This window comes from Peromyscus leucopus, chromosome 3, assembly GCF_004664715.2.
Source record: "Peromyscus leucopus breed LL Stock chromosome 3, UCI_PerLeu_2.1, whole genome shotgun sequence".
Taxonomy (NCBI): Eukaryota; Metazoa; Chordata; class Mammalia; order Rodentia; family Cricetidae; genus Peromyscus; species Peromyscus leucopus.
In genome coordinates this window covers 54696329-54722775 of record NC_051065.1, presented here as the reverse complement: position 1 = coordinate 54722775, position 26447 = coordinate 54696329, and the positions used below count along the sequence as shown (strand labels likewise).

At 38.5% G+C, this 26447-nt stretch overlaps 1 protein-coding gene and 1 pseudogene across 3 annotated transcripts in view; one reads left to right on the top strand and one right to left on the bottom strand.

Annotated features, from left to right (window-relative positions):
* Nucleotides 1-26447, top strand: part of Exoc4 (exocyst complex component 4) — a 754883-nt gene that overhangs the window by 129297 nt on the left and 599139 nt on the right. The window lies entirely within an intron of this gene.
* LOC114691043 lies at nucleotides 12587-14699 on the bottom strand (annotated as a pseudogene).

Here is a 26447-nt window from a genome sequence, read left to right as displayed (position 1 = left end):
CTTTAAAACTTGGTTTCTAACCTGCTAGGAAAACTTCTAAGAGGTCAAGCTAGAAGATGTTGCCAAGAGCAATTTATAGTATAAATGTGGAACTCAACTTGCCCCCAACTCGGCCTCACTCTCCTATTCATCTAGCCAACCTAATCCCTTTCTTCTCACTGAACTGCCTTCCTTCTGTGGGTCTTGATTCCTCAGATGACATTAACTTCCCTGTAGCATGCCACCTATTCTCTAGCCAGGCTGTCTGTGTCACACTGGAACAGCTAGCACAGCACAGTGACTTTCAAGGTCATTATCCTCTTTCAGTGCAAGAGCAGTAATTTGGCTCTATTATATTGGTACTGTAAGCCTGCAGATTTTCTGCCATCCTTTATATTTTTTTTCCCCTTTTACTTTTAAGACAAGATCTCACTATGCAGCTTAGGATGGTCTAGGAATAGCCCAGGATACAATTCCCCTACTTGAGTCTCCCAGTGCTGGGATTACAGGCACTCAGCATGACGTTGTGCTTGTCATCCCCTTTCAGTGTGTACCAACTGGGATTGCTCACTCTTTCCCCTGTGTTATATATATTTGCCAGTCACTGTAAACCCCACACATGGAATACTGTTTTGGTTTTCACCTTTCCTCTCAACAGTCCTGGTTCTATCTGTCTCTAGACTTGATTCAATCTGGCACTATCCTAGAACTCATCTAGCTATTTTAAATCAAGTCTGTAGGACCAGCCTTTTCCTGCTCTCTTCCTCTTCCTTCCTTGTCCTCTTCCTCTTCTTTTGTATAAATAATTTTGTTTTCTTTCACGTAAAGTTTTACTCTCCTTTTCTGAATTACTATTCCTTGCAGAATGACTCTGTGTGTGTGTGTGTGTGTGTGTGTGTGTGTGTGTGTGATGTCTGTGTTTGTATGTATGTAAGTATGGGGGCTAGAAATTGACGTTGGGCATCTTCCTCTATCTCTGTCCACCTTGTTTGTTGATGGAGTTTCTCACTGAACCTGAAGCTTGTCATTTCTGCTAGACTGGCTGGCTCCTGGGTTCTACTTGTTTTTGTGTACCCTACACTGAAGTTAAAGAGACATGGCTCCATACCTGTCTTATTTGTGGGTGCTGGGTACCACACTCATGTCCTCTTACTTTCATAGCAAGTCCTTTCACCCACTAAGCCTTCTGTGTCATTTCATAGTAGCTACTCAGCAATTTCATAGAAATATTTAAGTCCTCTTCTTTCCTGTAGTGTTTAAGTTTGTTCTATGTGTTGTTTATCTTTTTTGTAGTGTTAATGGTTTTCTCATTTCCTCTGAATATTTGTACTTGTTGGTGTCATTTGCTATTCTCTGAATTTGTCTTGACTAATAATATAATTTATAAAATTATAGCTTATCAATTTAATGAACATTAACACACCATTATGGTTAATACATCACATATCTTATATAATCTGCACATCAATAATGCCATTTTTATTATTCATAGCTGACATAAATTCTTTAAGTAGTTTTAAATGATTTACCCAGTCATTAAGTGTTAAGGCAGAGATTGAAAATTAGCTCTTGAGGTTCATTTAGATAGTTGACGATAATGCTGCATTGTCTGTGTGGTTTTCTTTTTCTTCTTTTCATGCATACACACACATACATATTTTTTAAAATTATGCTCATTTTTAGACATTGTCTTATTGCTTATCCTTGCCTGGTCTTTAACTTCTACCTACTTTTCAATGGTCTCAAATTACAGAGATTCATCTGCCTTTGCCTCTTGAGTACTGTGATTAAAGGCATGTACCCATGTACCACCATGGTGTGTGTGTGTGTGTGTTTTTGAGACAGACACACACACTATTATGTCTTGAACTCACAGCAACCTTCCTGCTTCAGCTTTCCAAGTGTTGGAATTATAGATATGTCCTACCACAACTGGCTGATTTTTTTTTTTAAACAAAACATGTATGCACCTTTATGGTTTTGCCTAGTTTGATTCATTATGGTATCTTACTCATGTATAACTAATATGTGGAGGCTAGCATGCAGGCCTTTAGGCCGGAGGTCTAACACCTTGAATCCTGGTTCTTCTGCTAGAGAGACCAGATGATGGCAAGGGCCGTGGTTAGCTACAACTTCAGATCAAGTTCTATTTCACATGTATCAAGATGGCTGTGTAGTATATACCTATTCATAGTACTCAATAGGCTGAGGCAAGAGGATCACTTGGCCCTGAGAGTATAGGCAAATCGTGAGACTTTGTCTCAATCCATTTGTTAACTAATTATTTAAAGCTTTTATCTCTCATGGCTCAAGCCATCTCCTTAAGAAATGACATTGTTTTTGTATATGTTCATACTTACATGTTAGCTTGGGTGCCATTTCTACTTTTATAGTATATGGTAAGGTTATGTAGACCTAGGGTCAGTGTCATCATTAGGGTTACTATGGCTGTGAAGAGACACCAGGACCACCACAATTCTTATAAAGAAAAATTTAATTGGGGTGGCTTGCTTAGAATTTTGGAGGTTCAATCTATTATTATCATGATGGGGAACATGGTAGCATGCAGGCAAACATGGTGCTGGAGTAGTAACTGAGAGTTACTACTTGCAGGTAACAGGAAGTCTACTGAGATACTGGGTGGTATCCTGTGCATAGGAAACCTCAAAGTACCTGCCCTCCCCCAGTGACTTCCTCCAGCAAGGCCACATCTCCTAATAGTACCATTCTCTATGAGATTATGGGGGCCAGTTATATTCAAACTACCACATTCTATTCCCTGGCCCCCATAAGCTTGTAACAGTATTGTAATGCAAAATGCATTTAGTCCAACTTCAAAAGTTCCCATAGTCTATCACAGTCTCAACAATGTTTAAAAGTCTGAATGAAGTTCAAAGTCTTTTCTGAGATTCATGCAATCTCTTAACTATAATCACCTGTAAAAATCAAAATAAAAAAAGCAGATCACATGCTTCAGGTTATACATTACCATTCCAAAATGCAGGGAAGGGAGCATGGGAAAATCAAGACTGAAAATCAGCTAGGCAAACTCCAAACTTTGCATCTCCATGTCTGATGTCAAAACGCTCTTTAGATCTCCAACTTCATTCAGCTTTGTTGTTTGCAACACCCTTCTCTCTCAGGCTGGTTCTACTCCCTGTTAGCAGTGCTCTTCGGCAGGTGTCCCACGACTCTGGCAGCTCTAACATCTTGGGTTTTCCTAGGCAATCCAGGCTTCAACGTCACAGCTTCCCACAATGGTTTCTCTACTAGACCTCCATTCAGGGACACTCCTGACAGGTGCCTGGCCTCAGCAGCTTTCTTTAGGTGTGGAGGCAAATTCCACAACCTGTTTCTTCTATTATTACTCTAAAGCCCGAACCGAACCGTGTGGCTGAAACTGCCAAGTTTTGTTGCTTACTGGGGCTGGAACATGGTCCCCTTGTTCAATTACATCTTCATTGACTTTCTGTCTTTTACTTCGTAAGCTTGGCTGTTCTGAAACTGGATCTCTAGACCAGGCTGGCCTCAGACTCAGAGATTCCCCAGTCTTTGCTTTCCCAGTGCTGGGATTAAAGGTATGCCCCAGCACACCTGGCTCTAAGCTTTTCTTTAGTTCTTTTTCACAAGTTAGAAACTTAGCTGGGTGGGATCTTGCCCTGAGATCACCACTCCCTTTATTATATTTCTTAATCCACTTATCTTCTCAGGATTTAACTCCATTCCACTTCCTGGTGCTCTTTTTTTCTCCTTAAAATTTACATTTTGTAATTTACCCTGCTCAGCTTGCTTCTTTTCATTATAAACCTTTATAAATATGAATACTAGTAACCACACAACAGAATCTATAGTAGGCTTTTTTTAAAAAAAATTATTTTTATTTTATACGTATTGGTATTTTGCCATGGGTGTCAGGTCCCTTAGAACTAGAGTAACAGATAGTTGTGAGCTGCCATGTGGGTGCCTGGAATTGAACCTGGGTCCTCAGGAAGAACAGTCAGCTCTCTCAATCACTGAACCATCTCTCCAGCTCTATACTAGGCTATTTTGAGATTTCCTTTGCCAAGGGAATTAATCCAAAACTCTTTACTTTAGCCTCATGCAGACTCTTTGAATAGGGGCAAAAGGCAGTTACTTTATTTACCAAAATATCACAAGAATGAACTCTAGGCAACATACTAACATTCTTCTCTAAAATCTCTTGAGGTAGCCCCCAACAGTTCATATAACACTTAGCACCTCTGCCTTCCATGCTCCTACTAGTATGGCCCATTAAGCAGTGCTTAAAGCATTCCATTGTTTTCATAACCCAAAGTACCAAAGTCCAATTCTTCCAAACAAAAACATGGTCAGGCCCATAAAAGCAATACCCCAATCCCTGGTACCAACTTCTGTCTTTGTTAGGGTTGCTATTGCACTGAGGAGACACCATGACCACTATAACTCATAAAGAAAACATTTAATTGGGGTGCCTTGCTTACAGTTTCAAAGGTTCAATCTATTATCATCATGATGGGAAGCATGGTGGCATGCAGGCAGACTGATGCTGGAGTAGTGGTTGAGAGTACTATATCTTGAGGCTGCAGGAAGTTGACTGAGTCACTGGGTGGTATCCCAAGCATAGGAAACCTCAAAGCCCAACCCTCCAGTGACACACTTCCTCCATCAAGGCCATACCCATTCTTACAAAGCCACACTTCCTAATAGTGCTACTCCTTATGAGATTATTTGGGCCAATTACATTCAAACTACCACAGTCAGTTATCATTACACCAGGCTTCTCTTGGTGTAGTAATTCTGTCATCCACGTACTAAAGAGGCCCAACACTGCTTAGTTTGTGAAAACAGAGGAAACTGGACATGTTGAGGATGGGATGGCCATAGACTTTTTTTCTGGTATGTCAAATACCTTTCAGTCTAGGATCTTTGCTTTCTTTCTTTGTAGTGTTAAAGATTGAACCAATGCACAAGTCAGGCAGATAATGTGCTCCTGAGTTGTATCTCTGCTCTCAGTCTGGGATTCTAGCGCCTTTATATGTACAGTAAATGGTCTTCTTTTATCATGTTCTTTCTTTATTTTTTTATTTATTTAAGGCTAGATTTCTAGTGTAGACTAGAGTATAAGTACACGGGGAAGGGAAAATCTTTAGTTTAATAACATTACCTTTTCAAATTCTTCTTGATAATATTTTATTAAGCCAGTTTTACAGAGAGAGCTGATATCAGAATTTGTGTTGCTCTATTTTGTATATTTTAGTAAATTCCACTTCTTTGATTTTTTTTTTTTTTTTTTTTTTTTTTTTTTTTTGGTTTTTCAAGACGGGGTTTCTCTGTGTACCTTTGCACCTTTCCTGGAACTCACTCTGTAGACCAGGCTGGCCTCAAACTCACAGAGATCCACCTGCCTCTGCCTCCCAAGTACTGGGATTAAAGGCGTGCAACACCACTGCCCGGTTCTTCTTTGAATTTTGAAATATCAAAGATAACTGGATTACCTTTAGTTCTTTTCACAAAGACCTAACTTGGTGACTTGATTTTTTTTTTTTTTTTTTTTTTTGAGACATTCTTTCTCTGTATAGTTTTGGAACCTGTTCTGGAATTCCATCTGTAGACCAGGCTGGCCTCGAACTCACAGAGATCCACCTGCCTCTTCCTCCTAAGTGCTGGGATTAGAGGAGTGTGCCACCACCGCAAGGGGAGGTGACCTGACTTCTAAATGACAATATTTACATATATTTGGGTGCATGCCTTGTGACTTAATTAGCTTTTGGAAACTGATTAGCAAATCTAAAGTGATATTAAGTGCTTATTATCTTTTAATTACATTTTATAAATGTTAACATATAGATAGCTCACCATTGTTATCATCTTTTAGAATTTGTAAACTATCTACACTTCCAAAGTACTTTTTCATGTAAGTTAGCCAGTCCTCCTAACATTCCTTTAAATTAAGGCAGTATTATCTATGAAATATTGCCATTTTCAATTTCTGGTAGTACTTTTCTTTGAGTGTAATGTCACCTTGTTAAAAGGGCAAAGAAGCTTTAGAACCACGGAAGGAAAACAAATGTTCCTTAGTGCTCTTGAACACAGAACAGGGGTTAGAATCACTGTAGTGGCTAATATGCCTCTATTAGCTTTTAGTCTTATAAAAATGTGTGCATATTCTAAGTATATATTTTCCTGAAATAAAGGCTACAAATAAGTGAACACATATCTCAGGAAATAACATAATACCAGCCTCTTGTAACTCTTTCCTCAAGAAAGGTTATGAATGTCCAAGATTCTTTTTTCTACACTACAGGTACAAAAATGAACACAGCTTTTATATTCAGAAATTGCTTCCCTTACAAAAGTCATTTCTGTACATTTCAGTAATGTTATCAGTATTTTAAAAACTAGGACTGAATGGTCTTAGTCAGATATGCACACAGATTATTTCTTATTAGTAGTTGTCTTAGGGTTTCTATTGCTATGAAGAGACACCATGCCCATGACAACTCTTATAAAGGAAAGCATATAATTGTGATGGCTGGCTTACAGTTCAGAGGTTTAGTCCATTATCATCATGTCAAGAAGCAAGGCAGCATTCAGGCAGCCATGGTGCTAGGATCTCTTACATCTAGACTCATAGGCAACAGAAAGTGGTCTGTCTCACTGGACGTGGTTTGAGCATATATGAGACTTCAAAGCTCAAGTCTACTATGACACACTTACTCCAACAAGACCACACCTTCTAATAGTGCCACTCCCTTTGGGGGGCCATTTTCTTTCAAACCACCACAATAGTGATTAGGTTAAAATATGCTTGAGGGTATCATGGAAGAGAAGTTGGGTCCTTTTAGACATGCTATACATGGAGGTGGGATTAGAGTTAGACTACCTATTGATGATGGGGAACTTAGAAGACTGGGCCTGAACAGAGAGAAGAAAGACATGGAGTGAGGTTAATGGAGTAATGGTGCATGGAAGATGGCATTTTTTTTTTTGAGATTGTACTATTATTTCATCATTTCCCCCTTTCCTTTGCTCCTTCCAAAATTCCCCTTATACCCCTCCCTCCTTTTTCTCTTTCAAATTTATGGCCTCATTTTTTCATTAATTATTATTATATAAATTATGTGTATATGTATGTACATACATGTTCCTAAATATAACCTGCTCATATTGTTACTTATATGTGTATTTTCAGGGTTAAACATTTGGTACTGGATAACAAATTGGTGTGCTCTTCCCTGGAAAGGACTATTTTTTTTTAATCTTAGCATTCCTTAGTTTCCTGTAGTTCTTTGTGTAGGGTTGATGAATTGTGGTCTTTTTCCTGTCTCCTTTGTATTTCTATTGGCTTTGTATTTGTTCAGTTCTCGTTTAGACAGTTGTGCTGGTGAGATTTATGGTGTAGCTTCTGACATTACTAGGAGTCACAGTCTCATAGTAATTTCCCAGATCATCTGGCTCTTACAATTCTTTTTTTTTTTTTTTTTGGTTTTCCCAGACAGGGTTTCTCTGTGTAGCTTTGCACCTTTCCTGGAGCTCACTTGGTAGCCCAGGCTGGCCTCGAACTCACAGAGATCTGCCTGGCTCTGCCTCCCGAGTGCTGGGATTAAAGGCGTGCGCCACCACCGCCCGGCAACAATTCTTATGTCTCCTCTTCCATAATATTCCCAGAGCCTTAAGTTAGGAATATTTTGTAGGTGTATCCATTGGGACTAGGCTCCACAACTTTCATTTTGATTGGTTGTGGGTTTTTTTTTTTTTAATGTTCTCTGTTGCAAAGAGAAATTTCCTTGACGAGCCGTGAAGACTGCACTCATCTGCAACTACAAGGAAACATGTTTAGATTGTTAGGGATTGTCAGTTCTCCTTCAAGATACAGGCTTCACTGGCACTGAATAGTTGACTCAGTTTCTAATACCAGGCATGTTTTCCTTCTTGTTGAAAGATCTTCAGTCTATTTAGAGAGCTGTTAGTTGCTGCCAAGGTATGTGCGCCACTACTGCACCTGTAGAGTTTGGTGCCATGCAGTCATATTGTGGTTCATATGCATCAGAGCTTGGTGTGCCTGTTGGTTGCTTTCCCCGTTTGGAAGCTTGTGTGGTACCTTCTGTTACCATGAAAGCTAGTCCTCAAGAAGGCACATTCAGGTCAGTTCCATCTTAGGGTCCTCTGTGCCCTGTGTCTGCTGTAGAACATGATGTCTTCAGCCACCTCTGGGTGCAAGCAAGGGCAATAGCAATAAGCAATAATGCTTTGGGAGTCTCTTTGGCAGCCCTGGATAACAACTCAAAAGAGGGATTCTCATGTCTGTCATTGGGGATTTTTAGATGCTCTTTGGCTCTTGGAGGGAACACTGTTAGTCCAGATAAGAAAAGTTCATTTAAACTATGTATGTGTATTTATGGACAGAATTTTGTATCTTATATGTTGTTTTACATAAATAGTTAATAACATGTTAATAATAGTAGTTAATAGTAGTTAAAAAATAATATTCCTTATGGCTTTTTATTATTTTACACTCACCTGTCCTTCCATATTTCCCTCCCCTTTCCCTAGAGCACCCCATTTCCTATTTCCTTGAGCAGATCACTTGTACTATGCTCTTCCCCTTTACCATCTTCCTTCCTTCTTTATTTACCTCCCTCCCCAACTCTTAAGAAGTCTCCCTCCCCAGATGGAGCTGTTTCAATGGAACAAGGGTTTGTGTAAGGCCACCGTTACTATTCAAATGTGTGAGAGGTAAGGTGAAGCTATAGTTGTAAGGATCTTGATTGTCAGTTAAGTAATGATTCATAGAAAATACCACTTTATCTATCTATCTCTCTATCTCTCTATCTATCTATCTATCTATCTATCTATCTATCTAGTTATTTTTTTAAAACAATTTCTATGTTGGAAACTGTGTTCATTACTTTATTATGTATTTTGAGTTTATTCTCATGACAAGTAGGTCTGGTGCAGAGGTCAGTGATCCTGAATACATGTTCAGCAAAGGTGGAAAATGGAGAGTGAGAGTGAGCGTGAGTATGTGCACAAGCACGTATGTAGAGTGCTGGTCTATCAGGTGTAAGATGAGCAGTTAGCTTAGGCTTGTCTTAATACTTGTATATTCTGATACTTGAAGACCTTGCCCTAGAGCAGTGGTTTGCAACCTTCCTAATGCTGTGACTCTTTAACACAGTTCCCTATGTTGTGATGACCTCCCAAGCATAAAATCATTTTCGTTGCTACTCCATAACTGTAATTTTGCTACTGTTATGGATCATAATGTTAATATATGATATGCAGGATATCTGATATGCAATCCCTGTGAAAGAACCTTTCCATCTCAAATGGGTCACAACACATAGGTTGAGAGCCATTGCTATAGAGGATAGAGATTTTTGATGGTCTTGATTATTCTATGTATACTCTATAAAGAATTCACAGTACTAATACTAAAATGAGTAATTAATATGAACTTAATAAGAACCTAGTTTGTATGCAGCTTAATGTTAGATTTGATGTCCTCTTCTGTCTTCCTCTGCCTACTTGACATTTGTTTATTTGGGACAACCATTTAATAAGCTACTTCCTGATGTTTGTAAAGGACCAGCTGTTTTAGGTATCCTGTTGACTGAATATTGGTTTTTAATTTTAAAATACCTATATGTATTATTTTAAATTATGTGTGTGGATATGTGTACTTGAGTGTAGGTATCTAAGGTCACAGGCATCAAATCGTCCTGGAGCAGGAGATACAGATAGTTTTGAACTGCTAAACATGGGTGTTGCAAACCAAACTCTGATCCTTTGCAAGATCAGTAAACACTATTAACTATTGATCCCTCTCTCCATCACCTAAATGTTTTTTATGATGCTTTCTCCTGTGTTTTTGCCCTTGTAAAGTTTTGCTTTTTATGATAACATGATAATGCCAGATAACTGAGTTTAATTTATAGTTTCTTTTTGACTCTGTCTCTGTTTCAGACTCCTCTCCTCTCCTCTTTACTTCAGCATTTTAAGCACAAAAGTGAGAGTCCTTGAAAAAGTCCCCTTCAGTTCATTCCTTCCAGCTTTAGTCTTTCTTGACTATTAACAATTATCCAATGTTCTTCTCTGAAATGTCTTCTCTTGCTTTGTGCTACCTAGTGGGTTAATAGAATGGCTGAGGAGAAGGGCATAGAAATATCTGTAGCGGATAGATGGGCAGGTGTAGCTGGAGTTTTTCTCTCCGGGTCCCACCAAGCCCTGGCAGTCCCATAGCCCACTTATAAAATAAACATACAGACGCTTATATTATTTAAACTGCTCGGCCATTAGCTCAGGCCTACCATTGTCTAGCTCTTACTCTTATACTCAGACCATTTCTGTTAATCTGTGTGTCGCCACGTGTTCCTTGGCTTTACCTGCTGCCTTTACATGATGCTTCCTGGAGTCTCCTCCTCTCTGCCTTCCTGTTCTCTCAATTCTCCTCTCTGCTAGTCCCGCCTATACTTCCTGCCTGGCTACTGGCCAATCAATGTTTTATTTATCAATCAATCAATCATCCACAGCAGGAAGGTTAATTCTGGAAAGTGAATTGTGTAATAGGAGACAGAGGTCTAAGGAACAGAAGCAGAGTAATGAAAGCTGGAGGCTGAAAGTAGGATAAAACAAACAAGAGTACAAGACCTCGAGGACGGTCACAGGATAGTCAGTCTATAGTCAGAGATTTCTCTTGAAGCCAGGTTATGTAGGAAGCAGCAAAAAATATTGAAATGTCTCTCCAGTTTTATTTTTCATCAGAAGATTTGCCATAGTTTTTATAAGCACTCTGCTCTGTGGCTACGAATTGCTCATCATCACTGTTTGGGCACAACATTGTTTCTTGATGTAATAGACCACTTGTTCTTATTATTGTCAGTCTAGAGAGGGTAAGCTTCTGTATAGCAGCTTTTGTCCCAATATTCATTCCAATTTAGGTGTCATTTTCCTCTTCTCTTTTATTTAGTCAAGTGTTTAATTTCTCTGTGACTTTAGTCTTAAAAATCATTTATAGTGTTTCAGGTTCTTCTAATAATTAGAGAATAAAATATTAGGATAAATCTTTTTAATTGAAGATTTAACATAAAGATACCAGTGAGTTTGTACAATGAGTCTTGTTGACTTTGTCCAAATTTTGAGTTTAGCTTCTTTATCCTTTTAATCTATTTTTAAAAATTTGTTATTTTAATAGATGTGCTATTTTGCACTTGAAATATTAATTATCCTTTTAAGGCAATTTACTATCCAAAACACATTAACTGTGTTTTCTCTTAAGAACTATGGTGACACATTTTCACCTGACAAAGGAAGTGGGCAGAAAATTGGCTAATGAAATAGATGTTCAAGACTAGTACATAATTAAGAGCTTTGCAAAGCTCCCCTGGGAAACTAGGAAACTAGGAATGACTTAAAAGTACGTAAGCTATCAATTGTGCTACTCAGCAAATAGGTAGTGGGAATAATTTTTTCTTTGTGAAAATATTTAAAGGAAAGGCAAACCATAGTTTTAGGCATTTATTCTATGCTATCAAACATGGGAGACCCTGCATTACTTTTTTTTTTTCCTTCTCTTTTGGGAGACACAGTCTCTCTACATTGCCCTTGTCCTGGCCCTCATTATGTAGACCAGGCTGACCTCAAACTCAGAGATCCATCTGTCTCTGTTTTCCCAGTGTGGGATGAAATGTGTGTGCCTGTGGCAGACCAGCCCCTGCATTTATTTACCCCAGGGACTCTTGAGGAATCAGGAATTAGAGACTTAGTTAGAAATAAAGAGGGGAGAGAAACAGAGAGAAACACAGGATAGCCTTGGATGGGCCTGTATCCTTATCCACCGCCCAGAACTTTATTCCAGAGGTCTGTTTATAACAATGTCAAGGGGTGGAGCAAAAGACCGCCCCCTTGCTAATTACAGTCAAGTGTAGACCCTTCCAAACACCTGGTACCCAGGCCCGTGGTCCAATCAACCTCTTATGCAGCCCTGCTGGCCTCAGCCGCTAGGAAACCTAGCGGGCTACAACATGTGCCATTATATTTGGCTTTGCATTACTTTTTGATGAACACTAGTTGACACCTAATGCCTGTGTGTGTTGCTTTGTTTGTGGTGTAATAAGAAGCATTGTTGAGTTAGTCATTTAGTCAGATATAAGGTCAGTCAACGCATTTTTCTTTCATCCATAGAGAGTGAGTTGCTGACAAGTTCTTTTGGTGATTCTTAAGATCTCCCAAGTCTATAAATCTCTGGAGTCTTCTTCAAATATAGATTCTTGTTCACTATTTCTCAGATAGGGCTAGAGAACCGCATTTCTAACAAGGTTTCAGGTGGTATCAGTGCTTTGACAACATTTCGCCCCCACAATTTTAAATAGTTTTATTTAAGGCATTGCATTTCTACTCAGTATTCAATACTTGTAATGCGCAGTGTTATCCACCCCCCCGGCCCCGCCCTATGTGAACAATCTTATTCAAGAATTGATAGTGCCCAGTAATTTGTTGTAGCAGATCAGTTTTAAAAGTACCATGGAACTTGCTAAATTTGTATCCTTTAAATGTTTTCCTGTGGAACAATGCTACACATCTCCTTGGGCTGACTTCATTAACCTCTTCAAAGGGTGGGCTCTGATAAAGCACAACTTGAGGGAAGAGCTCCCATATTGGGGAAGCCCCCAGCCATTCCTTCTGTAGTCCTCTAGCACTCTGGTAAAGCTTGATAATGATGGGGTTACAATCTTTCTCCAGTTCTTTCTGCTGGTGTTCAAATTCTTTTCTATCTGCAGTTTGATTCTTTCTTATCCAGCCAACTGACGATTTTATTACACTTTCTAGAATCTTCACTTTGTTCATATCATTGATCTTGCCCTGAAGTTTATTATTTTCAATTGTTACTTTAATGTTGAATACAGAGGACTCCAGTGAATTCTTGGGTGATACCTTTGTCTCTTCTTGTTTTTTCTTCCTTTGTACTCCTCAGCTTCCTGGACCATGTACTTAATACTTTCCTTTTATAAGTGGCCCCTGTCATTGGTAATGCTGATCTTGTTCTCCTTTCCTGTACTCTTATCTACAGCAGAAACTATGAGGATGTCATTGGCATCAATGTCAAAAGTGACTTCAATCTGAGGAACACCACAGGGTGCTGGAGATATGCCTGCGAGTTCAAACTTTCCCAGCAGGTTGTTATCTTTAGTCATGGATGTTTTCCTTCATCTATATGAGTGAGCACCCTTGGCTGGTGGTTGGAGTAAGTAGTTCAGGTCTGTGTCTGCCAGGTCTGAGTGATGGTATTGTGCTTGATGAAGACAGGTGTGACTCCACCTGGGGTTTCGGCACAAAGGAGACAAAGAGTGACATCTACGAGCAGCAAATCCTGAACATTTCCAGACGTGTCTTCAGAGGATGGCTGTGTATATAACTGCACCATAAGCAATGGCTTCATCAGGGTTAGTGTTCGTATTCAGTTCTCTTTGATTGAAGAAGTCTTGCAGAAGCATCTGACTCGGGAATTCTGGTAGAGCCACACTAGGACAATATCATGGATCTAAGACTTGTCTAATTTGACATCTTGAAGGACCTTTTCTATAGGATCTACAGTGTCCAAGAACAGGGTAGTATTCAATTTTTCAAATTGAGCTTGGGTAATGTAGATGCAGAAATTTATTCCCTTATAGAGAAAATCAATTTCAATACTGGCCTCAGTACTATGGGAGAGGGTACACTTAGCCCATTCACAAGCAGTATACAGATGAGGGACACCTCTCTTGATTTAACTGATGTCCTTTGTGTGCTGGCATTTAAACTCAGCAATAAAATCATTAACCATCCAGTTGTCAAAGTCTTTACCCAAATGGGTGTCTTCTGCTATAGATTTGAACTCAAAAATTATGTCCTCAGTAGTAAGGACTGACATATCAAAAGTACTACTTCTAAATAAAAAATCAGCGTATTTCTTTAGGCTCCAACCTTCTTATTTGGTCCACAAACAATAGTAACAGTTCAGCAGTGTTTTCTTTATTGATTCTAAGTACATCTTTCGTTCCCTGCTGCTGAGGGTCACTGAAGTCAGCTGCCACTGTGACCACAGCATTGACAACAGTCTTCCCAAGATAGGCTTCTGCAATTTCCTTTATCTTCATTAAAACCCTAGAGGACACCTTTTCTGGGTAGAAAAATTTGATCACCCCTTTTTATTCTACTTAGATTCTTAGGCTGCTTGCATCATTCACCACTATAAAGGTCCAGCACCATCACACCTACACCTGATCAGTCAGATGCTCAGCATCAAAAATTGTCTTGGTGTTGTTCATCACAACTTGAAACTTTGCAGCATTGCCAGTGATTCATTTTGCTGTCAATAAAAGCAACATAGCTTGGTGTGGTTAGGTTACTTTAGTCATTGGCAATTATTTCTGCTTTTCCATGATGAGAGACCCCCGCCCTCCCAGCAGTAGATGGTGCCAAGGTCAATGCCCAGTGTTGATTCCTTAGACATGATTGCTTGCATGTATGCCTGGCTGTGCTGACGACGAGAACACACATCCCTGAAAGCTGCTGTTGTATTCAGTGAGCTTGACCACATTTTGAATATGAGTAGCAAGACTTTAATACCTGTTTCTAGAACAATAGGAAAAATCCTGTTATTCATAAGAAACATACATCTATTCCTATTTCCTTTTTTATAGCATGGAGGTTTTGGGACCTGTCTCTTTTAATTTCTTTTCCATTGTATTTAAGAAATAACTATCGGCTGGTCATCATGCAAATTCTGAACTTTTGTAGGTATCAGTGCATTAGATGATGATGAATTTTCCTTAAATTATAAAGATGAATTAGGCTAGTTAGTGTATTGTTAAGTCACTATAATGGTACCTGCTTGCTTAACTTAGTGATGAGTACTAAACCAGTTGCAATCTCAAGTTGAGCAACCCATGAGTTTGGCAATTCTGCTCCAGGTCCCAAATGCAGCTCATGAATCACAAAAGTCTTAATGTTTTGCTTTCATACCTCTAAAGGCCCTGTTTCTTTCTCCATGGCCACAGCTTTAGTTTAGGGGACCCTTTTCTCTTTCTACACTTCTGTTATCCCATTCATAGATGTAGCCCTGTTATGATTTACTCTTCACATTGCACCATGACCATCTTTTTTTTTTTTTTTTTTTTTTTTTTTGTTTTTCGAGACAGGGTTTCTCTGTGTAGCTTTGCGCCTTTCCTGGAGCTCACTTGGTAGCCCAGGCTGGCCTCGAACTCACAGAGATCCGCCTGGCTCTGCCTCCCGAGTGCTGGGATTAAAGGCGTGCGCCACCAACGCCCGGCCATGACCATCTTTTAAAATAACAAATCTTTCCTTAACATTGAAACTTTAAAGTCCTTGGCCTGGCATAAAGACTTCCCTCTTATCTCACTGATTTCCTCAGGGTGAGGGGGTGATCTATTCTCAAATTCTCCCAAGATTTTGTACATTCCACTATGATACTTTTATTCAGCCTACCATGTTAGTTGCTTGTGTTACTGTTGGGACCAAATTCCTGAAAAGAAGCAGTTTAAAGAAAGAAGTGTTTATTTTGGCTTACAGTTAGAGGACATACATTCCTTCATGTCAGGAAAGACATTGCAGCAGGGGAGGAGGCCAACTGATCATGGTTCATCTAGTCAGCAGCAGAGACTGATAAACACTGCTGCTCAGCTACCTTTTTCTTTTTATTCAGCCCATGGAGTGGTGCTGCCGATGGTTAGGTGGGTCTTCCTCAGTCTGTTAACCCCCTCTAGGAAATCCCTCAGACATGGTCAGTAGATTGCAGTCCTAGATGATCCTAGATCCTTCAGACTGATAATCAGTTTACCATCATATCCCATTTTCCTGGGCAATTTTCATTTATTTTGTCATTTCTCAGCTTTGATATCAAGCTTTCTGGAAGGCATTTCCTAAAAACCCTGGGAAGGATTGGTACCCTTGTTGTGGATTTCCCTAATTTTTTGTTCAGTACTTTTTACCTTATGTAGTTGTTGTCTGTTCTTAGATTGACCAGGAACCTCGGGGCAAGACTGAGTTCCTGTGCATATCTGTTTTTGTAGAGCCTGGCCTGTAGATAAATTGACTGTACAAGAGACTGAAAGTGGTGGAAATGGTTAAAACTTAACTTGTTTAAAGAAGTATCAGCAATGTGTCTGAGGCTATAAAAACTTTATATTAAGTTCATACAACATTTAGCGATCAAGTTTTAATGATGTACAAACAGCAAATGTCAATAAAATAAAATTTGTAATTTTGTTTTAGTATGTAGGAAATGAGCCATATTAAATATGAAGGAGGAAGGAAAAGATCTGGAATAGTAATCATAAGATTAATAAATATTTGAGTGGAAATAGAGAGCTTTGCAAATTCTGAAAAACGAAATCATTTCTCTTTTGTGGTTTCTGTTTTCAAATTATAATAAAATTATATAAATGTCATTCACAAATATTCACATAATAATTTTAGAAAGTGATATTTTGTTTGCATTTTATAGCCAATGTACCATTGCAGGTATTATCTGGATTACAGTTTAGAGCTGGAAAAATGAACTTGTATCTTAAATAGACTCTGATTCCAAATTTCTGCTACTGTCACCATGGGTTGACTGTGATATAGCTCTGTGGCATTTTTGAGAGCACAGTTTGGTAACTTCTTTAAAACACTTAGTGGCTTAAGTTCAGAGAGCTAGTAGTGCTTGGATTTGAGAACTCATAGTATATGTATCTGTTAAGTTACCTACTGTTTCCCCATTCTTAAAAATACTAGAAGCATGGCTTTACTCTTCATTTTTCCTAGATTATAATTTAAGCTGTAGAGAAAGGCATTGGAATTTTTTTTTTGGTTCTTTCTCATCACCTCATAATTTCATTGTTATATTTTTATAGTTTAAAGTGTGAAGTGTTTATGATAAGAAAAACTAGGAAAAGAAATATGTGGGGAACATATCAGCTGGTAAAGTACAAATCTGATAGTTCACTTTACCTATTTGTGTCTGCTTATTACAGAAATTCTTCATTTAGGCTAATAATCACTTGTATTGACAATACCAGTGGATAAAAAAACAAACTGTGACTGGCAGATATGAAATGCTACTTAAGTATAGCTGATATGGTTAGAATGCCCCTGTGCATAGCTTGGATAGACGGTGAGGGGTAGTAGCTCATTGCTTTCAAAACCAGTGTTTGCAGTATGTGGAGTGACCCTTGCACTCAGTAAGAGAGACTCCTCTTGTGTCCCTACACAGGGCTTGCTTACTCCTGACCTATCTCCTTGATTGAACTTTAGTGGCCTTCCCTCTGCCCTCTTCCCAGCTGATCTTTGGTGTTGGGTGACTTGGATCCTCTATGTCCATCTCTGGTGAGTCTAGTTTAGCAAAACTCTTGCTATGCCAGCTTAGGGAGATTGGCTTCACATTTGACATCTGATCAAATGCCTCATCCCTTACCTTAATGTGTAAGTCTTTCACCCGTTTTTTAGCAAGAATTATGCTAATTTAGTTTGATAAGAACTCCCCTCCCCACCACCGTGTCTCCTGTGTATGTTTTTATTACTGCTCATTGGCTGTAAATCACCAGCTTCTTTGCTAGATGTGGAATTAGGCCCAGTCTCTCTGCGATATAGAAGTCTTGAATAAAGATTTCTTTGCTATTTTAACCAGTGACAGAATAATTTTTTTCTTTTAATAGATTCATATCAGGAACATGAGTTCAAATAATCAAGACTCATTCAACATGAAGGTTAAAGGCATTGTGACTTAAGGGGTATCAGCTATGTGAAAATATGTCATGTTTAATTAGGCTATGAAAGAATAGCAATCAGGCTTTGTTCATATTTTACTATTAAATGGCAGAGCTTGGGTTTGAACTCAAATTAGTCTTACAACAAAGTTCATACACTTTATTGAAATAATACATCACTTCCTACATTCTTTTCAGTCTGCCACGTGTAGATTCAGTATACTTGTGTAGTATAGTGATGCCAGCTGTGAGTTGTGCCCTGTTGGACTAGTCGAAGATGACTGAATTTGGATCAGTGATTTTTTTGCATTTAACTTTGCATATTTCAACATTCACCGGTTTTTGTAAGGAAAAGAACTTTTGGAACCTCTGCAAGTATTTTGTGTTGGAACTGTCTCATGCCAGCAGTTTTCTTGTTGGAGAAATCTGGAGTGATTGTATAAAAAGAGAAGTGTAATCAAGATCACAAAAAGCTCCTAGTTTATTGTATAGCTAAATCATCTTCTTACACATAGGCTACATCTCTGCACTGCTCATAAGGAATTGTACCATAAAGTAGCTAGTACATACGTGTTTAGCTAAAATACAGTAACATAATGATCAAGTTTATTACCACATTATTGAGATTTTGTTTTTCTACAGAAAACTACTGTTTTGTTGGCCTACTAAATTGAGAGACTTTTTAGCCATGTTAGGTTTCCTCTTTTACTCTAATTCAGTCTCTACAGTTTCCACCACACAAGTGGGAGAAAAGATCCATGTGTAAAGTCTGTCCTGCATTCCTGTGGCTGAGCACAACCTTAAAGCAGCCATGTGATGTGGGACTGGCGAGGAGAGAGATGTGCTGAAGGCCAAGTTTCTGTGCTGCTCTTCAGATGTTTCAGAGGCGTTTACCCACTTATACTTTCATGAATACTTTGGAGATTGCTGCCTCGGAGCAGTGTGCTGGCCTTCTGCTCTCCTCATCCTGACCTTTGCCTAACTTTTCCTTCTGTGAACATACTAACAATTGGCCTTATTCAGATAGTTGGCAGGTTGTGGTTGTTAGTTAAGGCCTTCTTTCTTTTCTCTATGTTTTACTTGTCCTGGGTGGCTTGTATTCTGAAGAATGTTCCTATTGGTTAGCTTGAGAAGTGTTGGAAATACTTTCCTTCTCAGAGTTCTGGGTTAATCACCCTTGCAGGGCTGCGAAGTGGGTGTGGGTGGGTGAAATAAAGCAGTGGAAATTACAAGACTTTACTTAGAGAGAGGCCTGGTGTCATTGAACTTAAAAGATTCATCAGTTTCTTTGATTCCTTTTTGTCAATAACCTGTTCATAAGATGCTTTTAAAGCAGTGTTCAGATATTTTAGCCTGATATGACAAAGAAAAACAGAGGCTCACCATGAAGAGTCTCCGGGAGTTTTCTTCTGGGAGGGGAGCCTAAGGAATGAAATTTTAGCTAACCTGACCCTGCCTTTTTAAAACCTTTTTATTTTTCCCTGTCTTCAGACAGTCTGTCCTGCTGAGCCCGTACACAGTGAATGCACTTTTGAAATGGTTTTATGCCTGTGAGCACCGCACGGTTAGCCTGTGGGATTCACAGTAATGTGCTGGGCATTTGTTTTGTAGTACCACAGAGTCTTCTTATCAGGAATTACATTTTCAAAGATATCAAAGAAGGGAGGGAAGAAAGCATAATATTAGAGAAAAAGCATTAGGGAAATTAGCATTGTGCATAAGGTTATGAAATGAACTCCCAAGACTGAGGTATTTATGTATTTTCCCCCCTTTGTATATGATTGTAAGGCACACAGAGAGCCATCTCCTACTTAATTTTGTATTAGAGGTGAGGTGATTGATTGTCATTGTCAAATTACCTGAATTTAGAATTCTCTAGGGGATATACCACTGGGCATCTCTTATGAAGATGTGTTCAGAAAGATTTAACTGAAGAAGGAAAGTCTACCTTGGATGTGGTGACACCACCCCATGGACTTTGGGTCCTCAACCTAAAATAAAGGAGCAGGTGAGGGAACCAGCCCGGTACCAGTACTTCTCAGCTTCCTGATGCAGCGCAGTGGGATCAGCTGCCTCCTGTTCCTGCTGCTACACCTAGAGCTACTCTTGCTGCCATGCGTCCCCTTCATGGTAGAATGTACCCTCAAACTGTGAGCCATATGAATCCTTTCTTCCTTAAATTGCTTTTGTCACAGAAATGAGAATAGTAATTGGTCTACACAGTCCCTAGAAATGGTAGTAAAATTTATTATTGTGAATTTTTACTAAGAATTAATAAATACTGAGGATTTAAATTGTGCTAGGTGCACCTCCATGATCTTACTGTATTCTGGTTTTAGACATGTACTGCATTGGATAGAGCTTAAGTTAAATGGACTAATCAATACCTTTGGCTTAGTTTACTTTGGTTTATTTTTGACAATAATCTTTATTAGCATTATTGCTGTCTGTCATATAGAAATCTGATTTTTTTTCTGTCTTGATGAAGTTAGCCAAAATAGTGTAAACTCATACTTAGTTTTGTAAAGAAACATTTGAACTTCATATCTTTTTTAAAAAATAATTTATTTTTATTTTATATGCATTGGTGTTTTTGCCTTCATATATGTCTGTGTGAGGGTGTCAGATTCTCTGGAACTGGAATCACAGACAGTTGTGAGCTGACATAATGGGTGCTGGGAATTGAACACTGGTCCTCTGGAAGAGTAGTCAGTGCTTTTAACCACTGAGACATCTCTCTAGCCCCTGAACTTCATATTTTATATAGTTATTTTTCACTATAAAGGAGAGTCTTTAAACAGTTTATGAAAAATATTTGTGAAATATAAGGAGGTATTCAGCTTTTGATCATAAATCCTCTTTGAAAGCACTGTGTATGGAGTGTGGTCTGTTATCACGTTGTAGCTAGAGTTTTCCTGGTCCTGCCTGGCCCACAGTCAGGACAATTCTCTCTCACCTGCCAGTCCTGCAGCCGCTCAGACCCAAGTAAACACAGAGAGACTTATATTACTTATAAACTATATGGCTGTGGTAGGCTTCTTGCTAACTCTTCTTATATCTTAAATCAACCCATTTCTATTAATCTAAAAGTTGCCATGTGGCTTGTGGCTTACCAGTATCTTAACATCTTCTCATGGCGGTGGCTGGCAGTGTCTCCTGCTTCAGCCTTCCACTTACCAGAATTTTCCTCTCTCCTTGTCCCACCCATACTTCCTGCCTGGCTACTGGCCAATCAGTGTTTTATTTATCAGAGCAACACTTTTAGCATACAGAACATCCCATAGCATCACATTATTGTCTTCAGAAGCAGAGCTGAGAATTGTTATCCTGTAGTAGAATTGCTGTTGGTGATTTATGCACTCTGTAGACATTTCCCATTCTGTGTTCATTTCCTGACCTTTGCCAGTACTCGTCCATCCTCACACCTACAGAATCCTATCCAGATCTTATCGCAGATTATATCTATGGATTTAATGCTTTCAGAGTTCATCCTCAGCAAAAGTACAATTTCTTGGTCTTTACATTTCATCTAAACACTTGGAAGAAAGTCTTCTGAACAATAATCTCAGGATTCAATACCCCAGGGAAGGCACCTGCAGGTGCAAGTTATGATTAGATTATGAGGGACTTATCCTCAAGGTCAGAGAGTGTGCTGGTTTTAGGAAAGCTGTGTGCGAGGTCAAGGAGAACATGCCAGTTTATGTGGATCCCATGCAGTGTTGTTTATACTGAAGTTCTTAATGCAAGTGCACTCCGGAGCCTTTGAGTGAGTCATCAGGGGCTAGAGAGATGGCTTAGCAGTTAGGAATGCTTTCTGCTCTTGTACAGGACCGGAATCTGTTTCTAGCATCCATGTCAGGAAGCTCACAACTGCTTGTAACTCCAGCTCCAGAAAGATTGATGCTTCTGGCCTCTGAAGGCACCACAGTCATGTATATATCCCTCACTTACACATAGTTAAAAATAATAAAAATACGTCTAAAAATAAGGTGAGTCGTTTAATAACTTGTCAGTGAGTTTGTTTGGAGTGTATGACTTTTGAGAAGTTGTTACCTGATATCCCTCCAAAGTTAGTCTTGCTTTGCAGTGGGTTGCCTTGGAGAAGAGTTTAGATTATTCAGAATTTCTGGTGTGTATCTACCAAACACCTTCAGAATTTAGCTTTAAAAATTGTCCAGTATTTTGTTGACTGACATTGGATGGCAAAAGTATATTGTAATGCTGGGTGTGATGGTGCATGTCTATCATCCCAGAACCTGATGGTAGAAAAAGGAGGATCAGGTAGGAGTTCAAGTCATCTTGGCCTACATAGCAAGTTTAGGCCTCCTGTGTTCACTTTTCATAAAAGAAAAGGAAAGAAGCTGCAACCAGAAAGAAAGTTTTCCTGAGTCACCAACATTTGAGGGGAGTGGTAAACTTCAAGGGTTCTGCCCAGGAAAGCTGGATCCCAGCTAGTTTATGGTTATGCTGCTGCCTTTGGCAAAGAGGCGGCTTGATGGAGAAATACTAGGCAACAACTCTGCATCATTCTTAGGAGTCTTGAAGACATTGCTGTTATCTTGTATACCTTGAATAATAACATTATTCAGGGTTGAAGTGCGGCCAGTACAAGAGAGTTAATGTGTGTGCTCTTACAAGAAGGGTGATTGGCATTTTAATCAGTGCCAGTGTACAGAACCTTTGTGTGATGCCTATTTCCTGCTTTTCCCATTTCCCTGTTCAAAGGTTCATCACAGAGGGGAGAGCTCTATCTACTGAAGACCCCTTTCAGAATGCTCCCTCTGTTGACTCCAATGATTTTCCTTTTGCACAGCTCATTGAATTTTCTTCTGATTTATCAGCTCCAATGAAGATTATGCTGAAACTGGTAATTTGATCATTTCAAACACCAATTCCTTGTCATTTTCCTTAGTGCTTAAATTCAAAGGAGTTACCAGGGAGTCTTCTTAATTCAGTCTGTTAAATAGTGATGTTTTGTTGTGCTCTGTATAAATGAAAAGACTACTCCTAGGAAATTGTAGATGTTCTGTCTATGATCATCCTTAACTCAGCCTTCTTACATGTCATATTTACATTTTTTTGGTGAGGCCATAAGATGGATATTGAGTTTGGTCAGATTTAGGCTTGATTTTCAGATTTTCCACCTTGACTGGCTCTTGTATATTGTATAAGGGAACCAATTTTATAAACTTTTTACCAGAGTTTACCCTGGGTGATAAGTGGGCTTTGCTTATCATTTCTGGACATGGTTGGAAGGGTAGTAGAGTCTTTGAAGAGTTTTAAATAAGAGATCATTCTTTTAGCTCAGAGACTACCAAATCTAGAGAGGACCACATTGCTCTGTTTTGTTTGGTTTGCATTAGCTGGTCAACAAGGGAATAGAAAAACAGGGTACCTTAGACAAATTCTGTCTGTTGAGTGAACTTTTCCTGAGGAGCCCAACAAATATCTGTTCATGCCAGATATGGCACCAGTGACAGACCAAAGAAACAGTTCCATTCAAGTCTAGCTTAATTAGACTTGTGGAGCATGGGCGAGGAGTTGCTTATAGAAATGTGAATAACTTAAAACAGCTAAACCTCTATCTCTGGAAGCAAACTTGAACTGCCTGTATGTCGTTAGTGAGGAACAGGACCTTGTGAGCTCCTTTCTTCCTCTGTCAACCATTAATGGGCCCAGTCTGTGCAAGTCTTGTGTGGCTAGTCACTGGTGATGAGAATTAAAGAGAGCATTGGCCATGCCATGCTCAAAGAGCAGTGTTGTTTAAGACTGTCCAACTCTGAAGGGCCATACTGACATGAGGTTATGATAGGGAAGAAATATGTAAGTAATACATACAAATTATAGGCCCCCAAAGAAAAGACTTACATTTAGTACATTATTATAAAGATCTGCAATATAACAAAAATAAAAACAAAATGAAAAGACAGACCACAGACTAGGAGTATATATTTGAAACTCTTGTAAGTAACCGAAGATAACCAAATCTTGAAAGATGTCATATAAATCAATGACAGAAAGACAAAGTACTCTGTATAACACAGGTGAAGTATATGACTAGGCAATTGACATGGAAAGAAGATTGAGTGGCCAATTATGAAAGTTGTTGACCCTCACTAACAAGGAAATGAAAATCTAAATCCTGGTGAGATTCTGTTTTACACCTATTGATTGTCATAACCTAATAAGCTTGATAACACCAAGTGTTGGCAAGGATAAGAAGAAACAGGAACTCTTATATATTGCTGTTGGGAATAAATTACTCCAACCTTTGTATCAGGCATCCTGGAAATATCTGGTAAAGTTGAAGATGCACAGGTTCAGAAATTCAGTATTCTGTTTTTATGTGTTAGCCTAGAAGATTGTCAACATTAATGGAAACAAGGAGAAGATGTGCATGTGTGTTTATTATGACAATTCTTTATATGGAAAAAATTAGAGGAATTGATAAGTGGGGTATGCTTTTCAACCATACAATGGAATAGTTAAAAACAAACTGTTCACATGGATAAATCTCAGAAACATGATGTCAAGTAAATAAAGGATGCTATAAAACAGTGTATCGTACATGTGATATAATCTGACATGTTGTATAAAAAGTTTTATTGAGATATAATTCCTAAAAAATTTACCAGTTCAAAGTATACAATTTAATGGCTTTTTTAATATATTTCACAAAATTGTGTCTCTGTCATAGCACTGTTGTTACTCTTTGCTGTGGTGGGATTGAATTCAGGATCTTATGCATTTGAGGTGAGTGCTGTACCAATGATCTCCATTCCCCCAATTGATCTATTTTGGACATTCCCTTTACCTGAAGTCATGTCCTCTGCAGTCTTCTCTGATGGGCTTCTTGCAGTCAGATAATGTTTTCCAGCTACAGAAGTGTTACAGTATATACACATGGGCCTGATTTGTCCTTATTGCCAGCAAGTATCTTTTAAACACATCCACCATTTTGTACTTTTAACCATTAATGTGTAGTGAATTTTGAGTAGTTTTTATTGGCTAACTGTGATCAGTAATGCTTCCATGAATGTTTTTGTACAAGTTTTGTGTGGACATAAATTTCTGTTTCTCTCCGGTATATATATTCTGTTCTTAAGCTATTGATACTGTGTGTTGGAATAGCCAAGCTGTTTTTTTTTAGAGTAGCTACATTCTTTTACTGCCCCGCCAGCAGCATTTGAGGCTTCCTATTTCCTCATGTCCTCTCCAATACTTGCTATTGTCTTTTTATTATTATTATAAATATTCTGGTGGTTGTAGAGTACTATTTCACTGATGTTTTCATAGCAATTCCACTGTGGCTAATGATGTTGGTTATCTTTTTTGTGTGCTTATTGACTCTATAGATTTCTAAAGTATAAAAACATTGGCGTGTTTTTCTGGGTGTATAATTAGTATATGAAATGAGATGAGATAGAATACTTGTTATTTAACTTTTCAGAAAGTTGTGAAATGAAGCAGATAATATGTTAGCATTTATTATAATTGTAACATTAGATACATAGCTGGTATGTAGTGTTCTATCTGAGTATGTTAAAAGCACACATACAGGATGTTGGCTACCTAAAAATTTGAAGTTGATATTGTGAGCATAGGAACCTTTTTTTTTTTTTTTTTTTCTGGAGAAGAATGACAACATAATAGAAGGTCTAGAAATGTTATGGTACTGGCTTTCATTTTGGTGAGAGATGACATAAAGGAAATAAAATTAAGTTAAAAAGTTTTAGTGGAAGGATCATTATTAATACATAAACCAACTAATAGTTTTCAACAATATCAAATGTTGAAGTGGAGGTGAAGATATTTTTTTTTTATTGAATATAAGCAATAGATCTTTGTATTTGTCTAGGCAGTGGTAGCTTATGCCTTTAATCCCAGCATTTGGGAGGCAGAGGCAGAGGCAGAGGCAGAGGCAGAGGCAGAGGCAGATGGATCTGTGTGAGTTCAAGGCCAGCCTGGTCTACAAAGTGAGTTCCAGGACAGACAGGGGTACACACAAAGAAACCAAATGTCAAAAAATAAAAACAACAGCAAAAACTCAGAACAACAAGAACAAAACACTTTGTATTTGATAATGAAGGCATTGTTAGCCTTCTAAGTTTTATTTTAGAAGTTAGGTTCAACTTCAAATGGTAGAGAATTTGCATTAAATTGATGGCTTGTGAGAGAAATTGACACTGTGGTATAAAATACATTAATGCATTGTCAGTGAGCTGATGGAGAGAAATCGTGCAGTAGACTGAAAAGAAATATGGACTCAAGAACCTTGTCTTGAGCATCCAGTGTGGCATAGTACTTGACCATCATCAATAAGAACAATTTGGATTTCGAAGTGGAACACTACAGCCACCCAGCTGTGATTTAGAATGTAGAGCAGTAACTTATCTTCTCAAGTGTCCTTTGTTTAAAACATAATTTGCATATATGGCTGCTTCTCTTTGTAGCTCTTTATGATCCTTTGAATGAAGGAAAATAACTTATTTATTCATCTTTGTCCCACTGCCAAGTGAGCATGTTGCATATACTATATGCATAAATAATATACTTAATTTAAAAAGAAACTTTTTTTCAGCAGCCAGATACTCTTTTGAGGGCAAAAACCATGAAGAACATAGAAAGATTAAGTACAGTAGTGTGCACATTATCCCTAATAATACCTAATTCATCAATAATGTGTTTCTTCATAGTTCCTTTCCTACCAGTGTATGAGAA